Raw genomic sequence first — 12,941 nt, forward strand, 5'->3', positions numbered from 1 at the left:
AAAATTATTTGTAATTTTAAATTTATTTTCATGCACATATTTGGAGCATGAATATAAATGTAAAATTAAGTTCCACCACAAATACACACGACTTGTCGTGCTTTCTTCAACGAATTTTATTATATTTTTACACGTGGATTAAAAATTACAGTTTCTTTAAACGGAAAACCAATGCACTTCAATGTATTTTTACTCGAATACTGCTGTAAAATGAATGACATGTAAAATTACACGAATGAAAGTGTAAAATTGTATACTGTTTGATGCACCAATTGATTTTAACGTAAGTTTCAATCAAATTTTTTATTCAATCGTTGTATGTTTACACTCGTCTTGATTTATATGTCGTTTAAATTTCATTATTTTTTGGTGTGTAGTTTTATTGTTCTACACTCAATGACGAACAAATTCCTTTAAACAGATAAAAATTTCAATAATAGTTTCATGAAATAGAACTTTTCTTAGAAGTCAATAATTAAGGAGCCATTTTCCGTGAAATTCAACTTATTTTTCTATATATTTTTCAACTGTTTGTCGAAATGTCAACAGTTGGATTACATAACTTTTCAGTGGTTTAAACACTACTGAATCGAAGAAAAAATATTGTGATACCAAAATAAGACAACAACAAAAAACCTCTTTCTGGCGTACAAGCCCGCGAAATGTGTCATATAGTGTTCAGCTCTCCGTTCTTTTTGAGTTTGAATACCTAAGCTTTTCTTGCTGTAAAGTTTTTCAAATTCTAAGTGCCGCATTTCTTTATCTGATAATGGAAAACCGGTTTTGCTTCTTAACATCAGAGTGAAATCTCTCTTCCCCATTTCTAAGTTAAATAACTGTCTACCCCGCTGTAACGGTTCCATAACATTTAATCAATTTCGAAACCGAAAACCTTTAAGAAACAGAAAATTCCATTCTAGTGCTTATTTTACCATTTCATCTTCACATTAAAGATGTGCTTTTGGGACCCTTTGGGGTCGATTTCCATAACCACCCTCGGTCGTTTGGATCCGACCAGTTTGAACTTAATTATACAAATTGTGTTTCGATGTCTTTCCCGTCCCCAAGTATAGACAAGAAGACAAAAAGGATGACCGATAATACCCTTATTGGTGGTTGAGAAGTATGTACATACTGCCTTCTCTAGAAACTGTCTAGTGTCTAGCAGAAAGCTTTCGAAAGACGTTCAACATAATTTGCAAAATCACGATTATATGGCTATAAGGAGCGACACGATGTCTGATGACTTGTGCTATGCTATTGCCCAGCAGTCAGAGGGTTTGCCTTCACTTTCTCCGTCAGCCGTGGTTCGGTTTAGTTCACGTTCGCCAAACGGGAGCACACTTCATGCTAAAGAGGACCTTCATCTTTTTCCATGCATAGTTAGCAGCAGGGATAGAATGTAGGTACGTACTCCTTGAAATCGACGCCAGTGTCAGCGCCGTCTGCCGTAAGACAAAGGAGAATAGATATGGTACAAAGACGCTTTCATAGCTATAAAATCATGAAAAATGAATCGACGAAACGAACGCCGGCTGTATCAGGAGAATAAAAAATACAAAATCATTGGAAAATGGGTTTTTTATTCCTCAAGTTTTATCACAAGTCTTCGCTCCGCGAACGGTCGCTGTCTTCGCGGCAACATTTTTTCATCCCGAAACAATTTTTATTGGAATATTCTCCTTTCCATTTTCAAATCAGATCCGAACCGAAAGTTTTATGAACGCTTTTTGGCATTGTCGTTGAATAAACGGCGAAGGAAATGGGAAAATGGAGCGCATAATTTACAACATACTCCCGATTCGTCATGGTTGTCAATGATTTATCAGCAACGCAGCTGCTTATCCTGCCCGGAACACCATGGGAGGGCAATGTGTCATACAACACGAAGCGACGCCCCATTCAAGGATATACACAATACGTAGGTACAAGAGGCAGCAGTGATGCCTCGTGGGAGATCAGTCAACCTTGCCGTTCGGTTGGAGTTGAATAGGATCAATGTAATAATCCCTAAGCTCGCTTTTCATTTCCATCGTAAAAGTTTGTGCTTTCGATTCGTGTGTCAGGTACAATGGAACTCCGTTAATTCGCCAGGAGGGAAAAACAGCGTCACTCAATGAGAGCGCTTTGATTAATTCTGTCTAACGCTTGATGTTTGCTGTGATTCGACACTCCTTGGAGTTGGATTACGGTGAAATGATTAGCTGGGGTTGGCTTGGCTCTGGTGAATGCTGAGTTGAATAAAATTTCCAATGCTTGTTTGAATCGTTCTATCGGCGGCATGATTTACTGGATCAACAGAGTTTGTTTTGCGTAACGAAAAAAGATTAATCATACTAGAAGCTAATCGACCGTTCAATATAAATATGGGACATGGCACATGGAGCTTCAAGGGGTAACACCGCTATGAAAATTTGTGGAAAACATTTTTTTGTTTCAAAATACAAATACTAATGACTATTATAAAGCAGTGGTTCGGCTCTTCTTTGAACCTCTGAAAGTCACATGCTCTCATACTGATTTCAGTTTCGACTAGGATCGCCCTAGGTACGCTCTAATGTTTACAAAATCCATACTAAAATAATCGTTTCTAACCTAGAGCGATTCGAACGAAAACGAAATCAGCGTAAGTGCATCACGTTCTGATTTTCTAGCGAAATCGTGTAATAGCTACAGGTAGTTGCCTAAATGTAGATAATGGCGTGTTTATCGGGACGCCTTCACATCCCGTTTGTCTCATGTGATAGATCGAAAAAATTGAAGTTCAATAGTGATTCATGCTATTCTCTCGGTTATGATCAGGGCCTAAAATTTTCATTTCTATTCAACAAACGAAGAACTTTAGCAATCTCTTTAACATGTTTTCGCCGTCTGCTTCGTAGCGCATTGAAAACAAAAGGGACAAAGACAAGGCCAAAAATCCTTTTCATTTCACCAGAATGAGTAGCAATTGTAACCACATTCTATGTCCGGTGCCAAAATAAATCATCAAATTAGCTTGATTTGGCACCCAGCCAAATTTGTTTTCATTATTTTAATTTAATAGAATGAAGTTAAGATAATCGTACCTCGTACTTTGAGCCATCGCGTAACATGCAAAGTAAGAGGTTATAATACGCCTCACTGGAGCCGAATACCTCACATTTACTATATCTGATGCATAAAAATGACTCATAACAATGTGATTTTATGAAATCAACGTACTTAGTTAATTTGTCGTTTTGCATGTACTGCAAAACAATATATACAAAGGTTAAAGAGAATCATTTCAATGTTAGTTCCTACCATTTTTCTACAAGCGCTCAAACCAAATAAGGGGCCGTTCATAAACCACGTAGACTCATAAGGGGACGGGGGGGTCTGGCAAAAGTCTACGTTTGTCTACGAAGGGGGAGGGGGGGGGTCTTGGAAAAAGTTTACGTAGACTTTTATTTTTTGTTATTCTCGTATTACTAATTATAAATAAGATTTAAAGAGAATTGTATTTAAAATATCGGTCTATTCAGTATTTATGCTGACACTTCAAAGCTAGTACACTATTGGAGTAACTACTCGTTAAGCGACCACTTAACCCAGAACCCACGATTTTTTTTGGACAAACTCACACAGTGTTGTTTCTTGCGTATATTTTGATATAGTTTTGATCTAGGAATAATACTAAATGACAGTTCCAAAGACGATCGCCCAAAATTCCTCTCCGCGGAAGATTTTGACTGTGAAATCATCTGAGACACCACTAGTTAGCAGACATGCATGGACCATTAAATGCATGAACCATAAAAAAAGTTTAAAAATGGTCAAAGTTAAGCATTGTAACAAAAACACCCGATTTTTAACAATAAGTGGATTAATTTTTTAATTTTTTATTTATTGATTTCGGTGGTTAAAGCAGTAGTGTAGTTAAACTTCTACAACAAGGTGTTTACTCGAGTTAATCAGTTTCTCTTGCAATCATTTACACTGATTTCAAAATCTTTAAACACCTCTTGATCCTACGCAACTCCGTGCAAACCGGTTCTACTATATTAATCTTCGAAAATATTCGGAGTTAAACTGTAATATTTTGCGAATATTCTTAGGTGATACGGCTATTAATTACATAAGGAAAATAAATATTTTAGGGAATATTTAAATAACTTCGTTCCCTTAATCAAATAAGGCAATTTAGATTATCTTATTATCTTAGAAATATTGAAATTTGCTCACGAAAAGTGAAATTTGTGTGCATGTTTGGTTTATTATTTTAGTCTAGATGATAGTACACATCGACAGTATTATTTTGTAATTGTTTGTTATAATTTAACAATTTTGAATGAACCAGTAAGGCTCAAAAAGTGTTTAGCAATTCTGCATTGTTGGTGTAGGTCGCACTTCGGCCAAAATTTAAGCTAGTTATAGCAATATATCTTTTTACATATATTTGAGTGACTAACCTTGAAAAGAATTATTCCGCTACACAAACGTTGGAAAGCACCTTGAATTGGTATTAATTGATTTGATCAATCATAGACAAAAAACCAATGTGAAAAACCTTTCTTTAATATTTACAAAGATTGAAATAAATCTGAACGCTAATTTTTAATTGAACATTATAATGTGCTTCTAGTTAATTTCACATTTCCCGCGAATAAAAAAAATAAAAGTCTGCGTAGATTTTTGGCGTGAGGGGGGGGGGTGGTAAAAGTCTACTAATGTCTACTAGGGGGGAGGGGGGGTTAAAAATTCTCAAATTTCGGTCTACGTGGTTTATGAACGGCCCCTAAACAAAGATTTGTTTTTTTAAGAGAGTTGTCCTCCTGGAGCTGTAGACTTGGGTTGTCGGAAGGGCTCCCTGTAAGAATCACTCATTACAATTGCAGACAAGACGGGAAATGTCGTCCACTCAAACACTGCTTAAAGCGGGCCGTGATTATGATTGTGATGTTGAGTGTATGGTTCAGCTGTGCGGACGTAGAAACGCGTGAGCATATATTTGTTCGAGCTTGATACCACGTTGATCAGATTATAAGTGCAATGGCGTTCACTAAATCGTTGGGGCGTTTTTGTGTTAGCGAAATCTCGGATGTAGCTGTGCGTGGATGATCGCGATTGCATGTTCGTCTTTGTGTATCATCGCGAGAGCCTCGAGTGTTTGTATGATAACGTATTTGATCGCGTGGGTGTTTATGTGTCGCGTGTGTTAGAGTATATGTATCTTCGTGTGTACAAATTAGATTTCATTACCGTGCGGTCATTCGCATATTCAAGTGTGTTCTTGAAAGATCAAGCAGACCATGAACACGATACTCAATTTTCAGTGTGCGTTTCAGATTCTGGAAGAAAACTAATTCCACCATATCACTAGAATTCCTGGTCATGTCACCATGAAACATGTTATCTAGTGGATACGAGCGTTATTTTTTATTGGTCCAACCGGCTGTATGGACCTAGGTTACTATGACCGAGGGTGGAGACTTCCGGACATAACTGATTCATGATCGCGCGAACACGGGTGTTTGTAAATTTATTAGTACTAAGCGGTTCACTCTACCATGGGGGTCTTATTTTTGGAAGAGGTTCTAGGTATCCGTGGATGATCGCGAAGGGGTGCTAAAGATTATCTGGTGTATTGACATCTTCGGACGTCTTGGCATGGGACACTCCAAGTTTAAAAGCGTCCCAAACTGTAGCTTATAGCCAAGTCAAACCCACTTTGTACATAATTTTGACCAGTTCGCCAAGTTAAGTACTAAATTTGATCATTAATGTAGCTTAACTAATGAGAAAGTAGTAGTACCCAAAGCTTCTGTATGACATAATCACTGTAATACTGCTTTAGCGGAAAAGCCTCCGGACCACGTCAAGGTACAGTATCATGCCGAGTGAATTAGGTAGAGAAATATTCGTTAGAACAATTTTGAACAGAGCGAGAATAATGTAGTAGTAAGTCGAACGCCGAACTAAGCGCACTACTAAGTTCTGAATGGTATACATTGTTGGCACTACTGCGAACTAACTATTTAGTTAATTATAGTGAAATTTTTCGGGTTGTTGTAGGGCCCACTATCCAATTGTTGGGGGGCATACCATTCTTTTGATGTGGAACATTTTGCTCTGGATGAAGCCCGAAACTAGAATTTGAGCATCATTGAAAAATGTGCAATAGTACTTTTATTAGGATGTTTCATAGAAAAAAAAAATATTACTGGAACTAAATTACAACTTATATAGCAATCAAATAGATTTGTTTGTAAAAAGATCGTAGCGTCTAACGTTGACATTTAGCCATTTTTTCTTAAGGGGACATATTCGGCTCGCTTACCTTACGCAGCATTCATGTTGCATATCTTCAATATTTATCAGATGATTTTCACACGCCTTGTTATGAGTGATACCAGAATAAATTGACTTGCTTAGGTCATACCATTCATTTCAGCTCCCATTGAATCTTGTGAAAGCTATGACGTCCAGCGTTGTGCTTCTGGATTTTTTACATATTTGTGGTATCCAACACTAGCGAAACGTGTGTTCTGCCACACCTTTTTATACCACATTGATCGGTAGCTACTTCATTTCCGCTTGTTAGCGAAGGTCCAACATTACGAATGCTATATTCAGTATTCAATGAAAATGAAAATGTGTGAGTGGAACATTGACAACGGTTTTGAATCTACCCAGTAAAGTTCAGCCGGAAAAGAGCCTGAATTCTGGCTGGTTCTAGTTAGTATTTCGACTTTTTTGTGTTTTTTTGAAACGGCCATTTTTTGTGTTTTTTCAAACGGTTCAATGCGAAATGAACCCGCATTCCCTTCACCTAAAATACGTTAGGTTTTTCCCAACGCTCCACTCCCTCCATCCCCTCCCCAAGCACTTATTATCCCCCTACCCTCCACTACCCCCCCCCCCCCCTTTTTTTCTAAATATGTTAACATCAAGACAACATTGAACTCACATTGATTCAATTAACTAAACATTATATTCTTGTTTGTTTCAAGTGTGTTAGCGTCGACATGTTGCTCATCAGGTTCGTGGTGTGTCGAAAATGGCGGCTAGTGAGACGTAGTGTTTAATGTCTTAGTAAAGACTCGCGAGAGCATCGGTTTTCAGTGAAGAAAGGTGTTAGTGTTTTCCTATTTAATATTCAATGTGATGTTTTCTAGAAAATATACTCAAAATTTATTTCGTGTTTAAAAATTGGGTCATGATGTAGAATAAATTGTTTTTTCTGCCTGTTTTAATTTGCCGTGATAATATTGGTGACATTATTGCTATCTAGTTATTACTGTGTTGTTTCTGGCGTATAACTTGAACGTAGTGTTCAATCGTTACTATCACTCTCAGTTATAACGAAACTCTACAAGTGTATCTCAACTGTGGGATAGTATTTGTATTTAGATAGCATAGCTGGCTTTGTATTAATTGTCGATCAAATGGATACTATGAGAAAATGAATGCGTCCTCGTGTTTGTATTAGTATTTGATGAAGGTCATCACAACCATTGATTGTATATCTGGTCTAGCATCTAGTCTTATATTCTATTTTAATGTATACGGGATAAACCTTAATGAATTATACTGGTATGTGCTCTCTCTCCATTTGCGTGAAGGTAGAACCAAATCCCCCCTTAGTGCATGACTAGTGCTAATTTAACTATCATCGTTCAGGTGAGTATCCATTTAAACAGCTTCGAGCATTTCCTTGTATTATATGGGACCGTGCTACAAGTGCAAACAATGGATTACTTGGTGTTTGTCATATAAGACGGAACTGGTATGCCAATAAACTGGTAGTGCACACACGAAAATTCATCGTAGAACAATATAAATTGGTATTGGTACTTTTGTGCCATACTACGAACTTCAGGTTTCTAATACTTTGATAAGGGAAAATTAATACTTTTAGATACGGCCTAGTATCGGTTCGGTGTGTGCGCCGGCGCCTATATTCTCCGGCGTATTTCATGTCCGCGCGTTCACACTTGTCTAGTACAAAACCTGTGCCATGCTGGTGTGAATGAGCGCAAGTAGGGGTTGTAGGGAATATTGGTGTCCGTGCGTGGTGCTGAGCCTGCAGTGGGTCGGATCGGAGAAGTGTGAAATATGCTTAAAAAGTGAAAGGTGTGTCGATCATTTGAGCTCGGTTTTGTACTGATGCTGTTCTGTGAGAGAACTCTCACTTAACGTAGAGCCCACTAGTTTATCTGTCCATGATAGTAGTTGTGTTAAATCTGCTTTCCATGTTTAGAGTAACGTTAATAACGAAGTTTGGGTCGTGGTTCTTTCTATTTTAGACCGTCACCGATATCAGATATGTTTTATACAAATAATTAAGGTTGTTTTGTTGCATTACGGAATCAAACAATATTGGAACCGCTGAAGTGCCGTCGGAACCTGTTGGTGTTAACTTGGTCGCCGTCCAAGAGCAGGACTCAAACGACACATGGAAACTCAGCAGAGTTGCAGCAGTACTTCCTTCGGTTCAAAAATAAATCCGGTAGCGTCGGCTTCATTTTCTGGCCATGAGGATTATGATGCGCGCTTTTCTAATTTACCTGAAGCTAGAGGCAAAAAATTTGAAAAAAATCAAAGGAAGAAGGTAAATCGTAAGAATTTCGGTGATTTGACCACCGCCAGAAAAGGAGTTTCGAAGATTATTCATAATCAGTGCATACAACCCAAGTAACAATTGAAGTTTTATCGCACGCTACTAGTGCAATCTAAGCTTTTTAGTTACTATAAAACTATCATAAAACCACGATTGTTACTAAGAAAGTAAGGTTACAAAATGGCTACTTCACCGAGTCTCTAAAAGATGCGCTTCTCAGAGATATTTTTGGTTGACTATTCAATCCCATCCGGATCCTTTCTGCCTAGTTTCTGCGGCTTTGGGCTTAGGTATGGGGTCGTGTGATTCTCGCCTGAGAACGATCGAAGCTGTGCCTGGCTCAAACAGAATCTAGTTGACATAAATCAGCAGGCCGGTGATTATAGATTTACAATAGAACCATTCAGTCTTTATCAGAATAAAGTGGTTCTTCCCTTGGAATGTCAAAGAGGCATTAAAGGGCACCGATGTTTTGACGCAGCCAAATTTCCATACACCTTCCGCAAAGGTAGTAAACTGTAAAATCATGAAAACCAAATTAAACAAAAAGGAAAGTCTGCCACTTTTCTGCAGCTTTGATGATCAGACGTTGAATATTCTCTCGAAGCAAAAATTATGGTTGAATTATAGTTTCGGGAACGTGATCGTCAATATTCTAAAGCGCAAGGTTTCAAAACAATAACTATTTGTAACGTATGCAAATTACCTCAGTTAATATCCATCATGGGATGTTAGTTGTTAATTGTTGAATTCCTTCTGGAATCTGAAATTTGTTGATATGTCAACTCATCGAGAAGTGTTTGTTATTCCCCTGGGGGTGAGGAATACCTTCTTTTATCTTCTATATTCTATTGTCTACGTTTTCTGTGTCGTTATTTTCCTTATCCCTAAGCTTATCACTTCCTCAATCCTTCTCATCAGGTAATGATGATAAGGCAAATCCTGGAAGGCATAAATCAGCCAGTCGCTACTGATTCCTGATGAGGGGTATCCTCTCACATCTCTCCTCAACTCTCTCACCTTCCCCCTACCTTTTAGACAAACCTCACACCCGCATTCCCTTAACAGATTAAGTTAACTAAATATTATAGTTTTGTTTGTTTCAAGTGTGTCAGCGTCGACATGTCGCTGATCAGGTTCGTGGCAGTCGTGCAGTCATATATACTTACCAAATGTAATAAGAATGTAATAGACATTTCCACAATTTTATATTGAACCTAACCCGCTGATAAATCATAGGTTTGATAAATGATAAAGGCACAATGGTACAACTAGGTGGATTAAAACAGGTTACGCCATTAAATTCAGCATACATAGCCTTGCAAACTTTAAATAAATTTAAATTTTCAGTGTTCTTCAATGCCACTTAGTGGTTATTCATATAAATAATAATACAACAAAAATCAAATACTCATAAAAACCCATCTTGATCTGCTAGAGTCAGACGGGTACCCACATGCTATGCAAAAACTATTCTCGGTCGATTTTTCTAAAGTGGCTGCAAGTCACAATATTTATGTTGAAGAGCTCCTACTGATCAGTTAGTGCACTCGGCTTCTTAGTTTGCATTATTATGCACTTGTAGATAAATTAAATCTAAAGTTTGTCGGCTTTGTACTGAATTAAACTCGAGGTAATTCGGCTAATACCTGTACCGCTGGTTGCAAAAGGACGGGTTCGATACCAATAACACCGTTCGCTATATTCACAACCACAATTTAGAATGACGTATACTGAAAATGATGGGCAATATCCGAATAACAGCATCAATTTTTAACCATCCATCCGCATTGTGTATTTCAGTTTTAAACACACACCCACACCTTCGTAATGGCCAACCAACAAAACCCCGAACTCAATTCAGCTTTTGATGCGAAGAGAAAAACACAGATTTTGTGTTCCTTGAGAAAAACTTTTTTATTATGTTGGTTTTTCATGTTTTTCCCGCTGCGCTTCTGCCTGCAGCAGAAAAAAACCCAAACAAGGAAAGCATTGAAATTGAAAAATAAAAACGAAAAGCTTTCAAATAGGATTAGAGCCTAAGTTGTTGGGTTTAGTGAAGAGCAGGAAGGAAGAACGGATAAAAAATTCATAATTAATTATCGGACTGAGGCAAAAAGAGCAGAGGTTCAGTTAGAAGGGGAAAACCTGGGGTCAGTCAATCGAGAAGCAGCCTTGTTCGAATTTGGCTTTCAAGTATTAGCCACTCACTGTTCCCTTTGAATGATTTGGTGTTGAAAGGTGAACGGCGTTTTTGCAACGAGTTTGTGAAGAGGAATGAATTGTGCTTTAATGATTCAGGAAGTAGGCAAAAAAACTCGGGTTTCTCAGTCGGGTCTTTTATAAGTTTTAGTTTGTATAGGAACATAGGGAAGTGGTCTCTGGTTTGTTAATTGATAATTGGGTTTGTACGAGGTTTTTATCAATAATATAGTGGAGCAGTAAGGGGGATCATTTGAAATGGTTGAAGGAGTACGGTCAGTGATGTACCAAATTAGGTTTTTATAATTTTGGGGAACGACCCCTTGGTTTTTCTCGGTCTTTTCAGGGTAAGTTTTTAGAATTTAGTATTTGAACATTTTTTCATTAATATTTTAAAATGCTATATGAAATTTGGAACATTTTTCTCATTGATTTTCACTTGAGTATGAAGTGTCGGTCTAGCTTCAATCAGTAACATTGTATGAAATATTTGACAAATGTCTATACCACTTTCTTTTTGCGTGTTTCAAGTTGTTCCACTTTTAACGTAAAGATCAGGGTTTTAATCAATTTTGAGATTAAACTCAATTTCCGTTTAAAAAACCGAGCAACCCACAGAAACAGTAAAAGCCTCTTATGCCCTCTTAACATCCCACACGCTGTCCGTAAAAATTAATTTGTAATTTAATATTTATCTTTATGCACATACATATTTGGAGAACGAAAACAATCTATTTGTTTTTATCCCAATATGCTTCATTTATTTTAACTTGATGTTCAATCAAATTAAGAGAGCAAAACAACATTATACCTGGGGCGGTGCTCCATAAAGAGAAGATCAGCGGTACCAATCCCTAACATGTCTCAGCGGAAATCCTACATTTATTTCGCCGCCACAAGCAAAAACAGACCGAGTTTCGTTCGTGCGTCGATTCGTTCGTAACTGCGTAACAAATCTTATCCCTGCCATGACGTGTGATCTGAAATAAATCGATTGCTAATGCAACAGTTTGGGGCCGAAAGGCTTTCACCCGTATACGCATTGTACACTTGGGCCGAATGACTTGACAAAAGCTCCTTCGATAAATCAACATAAGCCGTGATCCGATTCAGCGCAATAGGCGTTATTTTGTAGCTCTCGGACAACAATCAATCCTATTTGCTTTGCCAATAATTCTCTGGCCAATGGCTATGCTGAAATGGTTCTGCAGACGATGATGAATTTGGTTTACGAATCACAGCATCCCTCTGGTGTGTCGGTGGTAGCTTTCAGCTCCCAAACCACATAAAGCTTATGCGGAAGAGTCTGTCTGCGGTAGGATGACAACCGCATGGATTACGTCTATAATTAATGTTTTGTGTGTGTCGTTGAGAACGTTTCTTTTCTTTCGGAAAAAGAGAGTCAAGCAACTCAATCTTCTTTCAGCGCAAAGTGCTCCGGGACACCCTCTTGACGAGGAAAATCCTTACAGTGAGGTGTTGACAAGTAGGGGAGACCGTTATTTCTGGCATACTAGCCTTTTAAGTATAATGCATGTTAACTTGCCCTAGGGGGGTTTGTTCACATCTATCCCGTATAGAATAATCTAACCCATTGTACGCTAGGAATGGAAATCGACCTCTGGTCGGCTGCGTATTAAATGAATGACTTAATAGCAGCACTATGCTGCATTGCTGCCCCTTTCTGCAATCTTTTGTTTCTTATGCAAAGGCTTTCATAGCACAATAATATTCCCTGAATCCCTATCTTGCATCTGCTAGTTTGTTTGGTGCAGTTCCTTTTCACCGTGCCAAAGCCCTTAGGCACGCGTTGCTCTCAAATGTTGAAACTAATAATGATGATGATTGAAAATGTTCCTGGAAAGGAAGCCATACAAGTTCTTCAAGCTCTCTGATTTGATCAATTTAATCCTAAAGGTAAATATTCATTTCATCATTCAAAAGACGCAATTACGGTAGCATTAACATATAATTCCATAAATGGATGGTTTTTAATTATTTAACTTTCATGTAATTCTCATTGCAGCAAAGATACGAAATCAATTAGTAGTTATTTGACTCCCAGCATGAGACATGGTCAGTTGGAAGACTGTAACTCTTCATAAGTTATATTACGAAGCTGTGTAGGTAAGAAGGTGATGGTAATGTTGCAGGT

At 37.8% G+C, this 12,941-nt stretch overlaps 1 protein-coding gene across 3 annotated transcripts in view; it reads left to right on the forward strand.

Annotated features, from left to right (window-relative positions):
- LOC131683510 (protein eva-1 homolog C) overlaps nt 1-12,941 on the forward strand; it is a 459,719-nt gene that overhangs the window by 239,241 nt on the left and 207,537 nt on the right. The gene's annotated exons all lie outside the window — the stretch shown is intronic.

This window comes from Topomyia yanbarensis, chromosome 2 (assembly GCF_030247195.1).
Source record: "Topomyia yanbarensis strain Yona2022 chromosome 2, ASM3024719v1, whole genome shotgun sequence".
Classification (NCBI taxonomy): domain Eukaryota; kingdom Metazoa; phylum Arthropoda; class Insecta; order Diptera; family Culicidae; genus Topomyia; species Topomyia yanbarensis.